Genomic DNA, 7238 nt, shown 5'->3' on the forward strand with positions numbered 1-7238 from the left:
CACCCGTAATTGTGTTTACGTTTTGTTAAGGGTTAACAACTGTTTACGTTCGTATTTCGTCTACAGTTACGACGAGCTAATGCCGAAAGCTCCTTCGTATAACGATCTGTTCAATACAGTAATCGAACTAATCGAAAGGCTACAAAAATTTGAGTCTTCTGCCGATTCGCAGATTATTCGACCACAGCCGTCTAAACTCGACGCTGCCCCCAAGATCGCCTAAACTGTCGATTACCGCATTCTCCCTGACGTCCATTTGGTCGTTCATGGGACACGCATCTAGCGATCGAGCAGAGGACTGTATCAGCTCGGTCGACGAGTTGGCACAAGTTAACCAGTGGCCACTGCGATACCGCCTGCTGTATGTCCATTCATATGTCTTGGAATCTGCGTGGAGCTGGTACCTACTCGAAGAGGTTCGAGACTGGGTCACTTTCGTCAACAAGTTTAGGGCGCACGCTACATAAGGCAGATCTGTGGCGAGAACTCGAAATACGAGTACCGACGATCGACTACTTAATCGGGTTGTGCCGTTCACTCAATCTGACGTTTGCCGAAACACGTGAATACGTCCTCGAGGGATTAAGGTCTCAACCATTGACTGATTGGGTGTTCGGTCGTACGCACTCTAATCGCGACGATCTGTTGTCCGATAACCGGGATTGGGAGCACTTGCGCGCGAAGCGCAAGGAGAAGTTCGAGATCGCTACTCCGACTTCCGCTGAGTCTCACGACATCAAACAGAAATCCACCACTGAACCACTGTGCACGAAAACGACTTACGTTATACCAGCTGTTACGACGATTAGCCCGACTGCTAGATCGCCGATGTTCATGGTCGAGTCCAAAACAGACGTGTCAAAAGAACGTCCGAGTTCTACTATTTTAACTGCCGAGATGCGGGGCACATCGCCAGGGACTGCCCGAAACCTCGACGACCTGTCAAATATGGTAATGCTATACAGCCGAGCGCCACCACGATCGGAGAATGCGACACCGAAGTCACGATCGACGGCGGTTAGCAGCGGGCCACACGATAAAGTTAGTGCCGGATAGCTCGATTCCAGTAAATGTGATAGTTGGTTGGACGTGGCTCGACCTACCTCATGTAAACTATTTCAAACAAGGAGGTGAGATAGTTTTCGATTCGATAAACCGCGCGCAGATCGACGTGCTCGACGTACCGCACCCCGACGATAATGTATACGTCGCCGTAACGGAACCGGTCCGTCTGACGAAAGTTCCTATAATCGAAAACGACTAAGAAGACGACGACTATGGAAACGAAATACTGTTCGTCACGATTCGAATTACCCGCGATCGTAAATGGTTGACAACGAGTGTACATACGAGGTCCAACCCTATGAAGAAGACGAGCACGACGACGAGATCTAGCACGACACAGCCGACGGGGAACAACGAGGCTCAACCACCACGATGCAGACGCCCGCCACCGCGGAAACCGTTCAACACCGTCAATTTACCAGGAAGCGACAGGTACCCGCGCGGCTTAACGATTACAAGCTCGATTGAACCTAACCGAAATTTCTTTTGAATTTTAAACTCAATTGTTTTTTTTTAATATCTATATGTATTTTTCTATGTTACGATTTGTTTATTTATTTGGGATCTTGCCGTCGATGACGACGCAGACTTTAAATGTTATTTTTATATAAGTATGTATGATGTTTTTTTTCGAATTATGTATAAGGGGTAACCCTCGCCAATAGTTGTCAAAGGTCCGAGGTCGGACCGTACGTAGGAAGACCGATTGTTAGCTACATTTTTGTCATCTATGCAGCGACACACTTGTTGCGTGGTCTACCGGACGGCTCACCGCTGTAACGATCGTCCTGTTTCGCCGTTACCGCTAGACACGACGTGTGTGTCCGCTAACGAACTGCCGTTTTTAGTTTTAAATTGTTATAATATAATCAGTGGTGGTCAAATGGTTTTGTCATGAGGAGGAATATAGCTGAAGGTTACAGGTAGCTGGAAACCCGTTACCTAATAAATAATTTCAATAAAATTAAAGTCTAATATATACATAATTTTATAATTCTTTGTTTGGTTCTTTAAAAACTCTTTTAGATTTCTATTGAAGTGATTTTTTTAAAGAGATTTTGTTTGGATAATTTTTTTATTTTAATTATACATTAATTGTTCTGTGATTATACTATTATTACTATTCATTAAAATGTATATAAATATCAGTCTATAAATTAATTTTTTCTATAAGATTTGAGTTGAACATAAGAAAAAAAAATTATTTATTTTAGAATGGATAGCTTCACAGGTATTAGCAGTTTTTTAAAAACTACTTTGTATTTTGCCCATATACACGAAGAAGAATTTTAGAATTTTCAGATTAATATATGTATATATATTAACAAGGAAATGCGAGTTGTTTGTATATTTTTCATTGGTGTGACGGATATAAACACATACATAGATAGATAATTTATCATTTTAATTGTAAAAATATGAAAATATTCTTAAAAAGCATATTTATAAAAATATACTATATTTATAATAATTTCTATGTTTATTAATATATTAATATTAAAAGAGTAATTTGGCGCAATGGGTATGCAATTTAATAACACCAGCGAGTAGAAACTACAACAAATTATAATATAGATGATTTAACAATGCCTCCTACACAATTATGTTGTCTTAAATTAACATGCCTACCGGGGATAACAAAACTTTCTGAGGGATTTCATTAGAAATAGCATCGTCAGAGTAAAGTCAATTACAAAACTAAATACGTTTAATTTTTTATAGTTTTTATTGTTTACATAAGCAATATAATATAAGCATTATAAGGCATTATATATAGTACAGTATCTAAATATTTAAATTTTTATCGAAAAAATATACTTTTTTAATTATACAAACTCTGTTTGACTACTCAGTATTCATTTACATATTTTAAAGTGTCATCGCAAAGTCATACTTGAACATCTCTATTATATTTTATTTTTGACCACTTGTGTACTTACATGTAGATTATGCATCTATTGTCAATAGAGTACAACATATTGTTTCCTCAAGTGACTGACTACTCAAAAGTAAGTATACTCAAAATGATAAACATTTTTTTTTACTTGTAAACGTACTTACGTACCAATAAACTTTGATGCTATTTTTTATTTTGAATCAAAGATTCTAATTGTAACAATTTTTCATATTTTTTAGTCTGAAAAATGTTATCCATAATAAACATTTTCATTGTTTTTCAACTTTTATAGAAAGTTTATTGTTATTTCACAAGTCTATGAGATTTTCAATACTGAATATTCAAATTGTTTGTTTGAAGAATCATGCTATCAATACGATATTTCATTTGCGTACAAAAGTGTTTTTTTTTACCAAGTAACTCTTAAATCCGCGTAGCTTGAAATTGACACAGTACTTGTTACCTTTCAAAATTATTTTCTTTTTACTTGAAATTTTCACAAAATGTAACAATTTTGTTGATTTGTAGTCATGTGTAACCTAAAATTTTAGATTTTAAATTTAAATTTAACTCAAATATTTTAAAATCCGTTTTAAGTTGGCCGGATGACAGCATTACGTCATCCTAGAACTCCGATACCTTTCAAAACGAATATTAGAAACTGAGCGGAGTAATGAATGTATTATTAGTTTTATAATGATATGCATTTTTTGTGATGTGTATATTATGTTTAATATTAAAAAAATAAGTTTTGTTCTTCAATTCTTAGGGAGGTTTCTGATAGAAAATTAGATCTAGTTGGTGCGAAGTCAAAATGTAAAATTACCAGTGTTTTTAAACATAATCAGAAAAATTAAGGAAAAACGAAATGTTTATATTAGCATTTTTTTTATATATATTTGTATATTGTTATCCTTTTCAGCTACCTTTTTTTGAACATTTGAAATTCTCAATTTTTTTTCTTTAAATGTCGACAAAAATATTTTTGTTTGATTAAAAAGTTTGAAAATATATTATATAATGTAAGATTCCTTGTAGATTGTTATACTGGAATAAAGTCAGGATTTGACTACATGTTTAAATATTTTATTAATATCGTTTATGAACACTAAAAATAAGAAAGGGAATAGATAGTCACCTTGAATCACTCCAGGCGATACTAGTATAGGTTTGGACTAGGAATTTGGAATTTTTACTGTGCACTGCATGGGCACAACTAGACTTCTGAAATGTCACTTTACCAATTGATGGTATTTCACTAAAATAATAACAGTTAGGTTTAAAAAACAAGGGGTGTAAAGTTAAACTTGGGGGTGCTGAAGACCATTTTGCACCCCTCTAGTTGCGCCACTGCCGCCACTGCTGTGCAGTCTAACAAATCAAATGCTTTTATTGTATCAGCATAAGTAGCATCAATTTGGCTACCATTAGATATAGAATTTACTAAGTGAGTGTAAAAAACAATCAAATTAGAAATCAATCCACAGATTTAGATATTCTAAAACTTTGTTGATTAAAAATGGATAGATAATTTTTATTCAACTAGTTTTACAAGCAATTTTGGTAGTAAACTTTTAAATTTAGCTCTTATATTAGAAAAATCGTTAAAATCATTTTGGGTTTTAGATAATTTGAAAGCTGTACGTATCATATTTTTTTCTTGATTAAGTCTTAGTTATTTGATGAATCAAAAGTTGAATTTTTGTTTATGCTGAGGTACTTGCAAGTATAAATTTGTCAATAAAATCTAATACAATCGTACAAAATTAGTTTACTACCATTTCTATAAACACATAACGTCAAAAACGGTAACCTCCAGGGAATGTTTTTTATCGTGTTACATATTATATCATAATCTGCATTCTTTAAATTATATGGATATTTTGTGAAATTATGCTGAGAAAAAGGTTCAACACTAGTTATTAGATTACACTAAATGGTTAATGTTGGATGATGGTAGCTATCAATTGTCAATTGGAATTTGGAATAAGTGTTAAATGTATCAGCTGAAATTGACACTGAGATATTTAAGATATTTGAAAAGGCTTGATCTAATTGATAACTATTAAATAATTTAATTATTATGTAAGAAATAAAAAAATGAAAAATTATTAAACAGATATGAGCTTAAGAAAAAGTTTATTGGTATAAATAAAGCCGTGATTATCGTAGCGGAAAAGAACAATACATTTCGTAAATTGTAATAGTCTACTATAATATTATATGTTGCGAACGCATATACTGATGATAAAATGAACTTTAATGATTCAACATAGACAACATGGTCAGTATAAATATTGATCACCTTGGATGTTCATAATTTAACTCAAATCCCGTAAGATCTGTTATAATATAGACAATATAGTTGGCTAGGTGCCAACGTCACATCACACCAACACCCCGATACCCTTCAGGCCTTCAAAATGATTTTATTGACTTCAGATTTTCACAACATTTTGTAACCATTTTTTGACTAAATGTATATATTAAAATTCATAATTTTTAATATTAATCAAGTGTCGTAAAAATGATTTTAAGTAACGTCAACATCGTAGTAACATGCGTGTACTTCTGCATTCTTTGAAAAAATGTTTTTATTTTTAGTTAGCCCTAATCAATTTATTAATTTATAATAGTTTTAAAATATAAGTAATTCTTATGAATATTAAGCATTCATATTTATAATTTATAATTAATATGACTAGATCCAACAATGTTTAATTTGTGGTTAAAATAGTTTATTTCGATTTAAGGAGTTTTTAGTGTGTAAGACTATAGACAATTTGTCAATATGACGACTGCTTAGTATGTCGAGTATAAACGTTATTAGTGAATTGTATACGATTATTAAATTTACCTATTCGTAATTTTTTTTGTAAAATCTTACCTTCTTAGTTCATGTCTAAATACATTTTCCTAATTTATTACTTATAAAAACTTAATAACACATAGTACACACCTAACATAAATATGTTACTTAAAACAAATAATATTAATGTAAAGTCATTGCTTTTTCCATGACATGCATAGTTAGTTTGTTATATCAGAAGTAATATAAATATACGTCAGAACTAATAAGTGGAAAAAGCTATATCTTTGAAATGTGCTTATTGTATAGACAATGATCACCAGTGTCTATATTGCCATGTTAGATTAAGTAAATTAATACATATATGTATGTTGATTTTAATTGGGTATTATATTATAAGAATTAAATTCTACAAATAGGCATCTATAACCTATTAATAAATAATAATACTTCATAGTTTTATACGTAATCGATGCGTAATTGTTGCGTTTAAAAATATTCAGTTGTGATAGTTCGTTATAATATACTATAGGTTTAGACGTTTTTATTTTTGCGGCCTGATCTTAAAATAAAATTTCAAGAACATTCTAAATCAGGATTCTTGAAATTCTTTGGTTTCCAGTATTATTATATGCCTTAACTAAAACACATCAATGTTCTTTTTACGTTTTCTTAACATAATAAAACAGTCGAATGTTTATGTAATTAAATTTAAATTGGTTTAAAGTTTGTAAATAATAATTTTTTATGTGAATTAAAATTAAAGTAATAATAAATTATTACTACATGAATAACAGTTAAAATAATTTCGTTTCAAATTTTAACGTTTTTATAAAAACTTGTTATATATTATTAATTGTTCAGGGATAATCATCTATAAAATAATCATAATTATTTTAATACCTCTATATACGACTATACGAGTTTATATTAACGATTTTAAAAATATATTATTTTATCATGCATAAAGCAAAATTTAAATAATAGTATACAAAAAATAATTTATTTCTAATGACCTAAGTTTTTTTGTTTCATTTCTCGGCACACCTTTATAGTTAACTTTTTATAGATTATCTTCTTCAATAACCAAAATAATTTGCTAATCTTTTAGCGGAATAAGATAAAATTAGAACTATAATAAACGTTTCAAAGATACTTACACGTCCAGCGTCCGCCGCCTACTAAAAATAATAGTTATATGGACATAAGTAAGTATGCATCTACTATTTACTATTTATTACATAGCTATACTACCTATAACTTATATTTTTAATAACATCTGTGAATTTGTGATGTACTGATAATATATATCTAAATGAATAAATATCTAGTACATGTATAACAACACTGTATCAATATTATATGGATACGTGTGTAATATATTATACGTGTGGTATACACTGGTCGTAAAAACGATCGTTCAATAACTCGAATACAGATTGTTTGGAAAATATTGGCTGTCGACGA

Source organism: Rhopalosiphum maidis, chromosome 1 (genome assembly GCF_003676215.2).
Source record: "Rhopalosiphum maidis isolate BTI-1 chromosome 1, ASM367621v3, whole genome shotgun sequence".
Taxonomy (NCBI): domain Eukaryota; kingdom Metazoa; phylum Arthropoda; class Insecta; order Hemiptera; family Aphididae; genus Rhopalosiphum; species Rhopalosiphum maidis.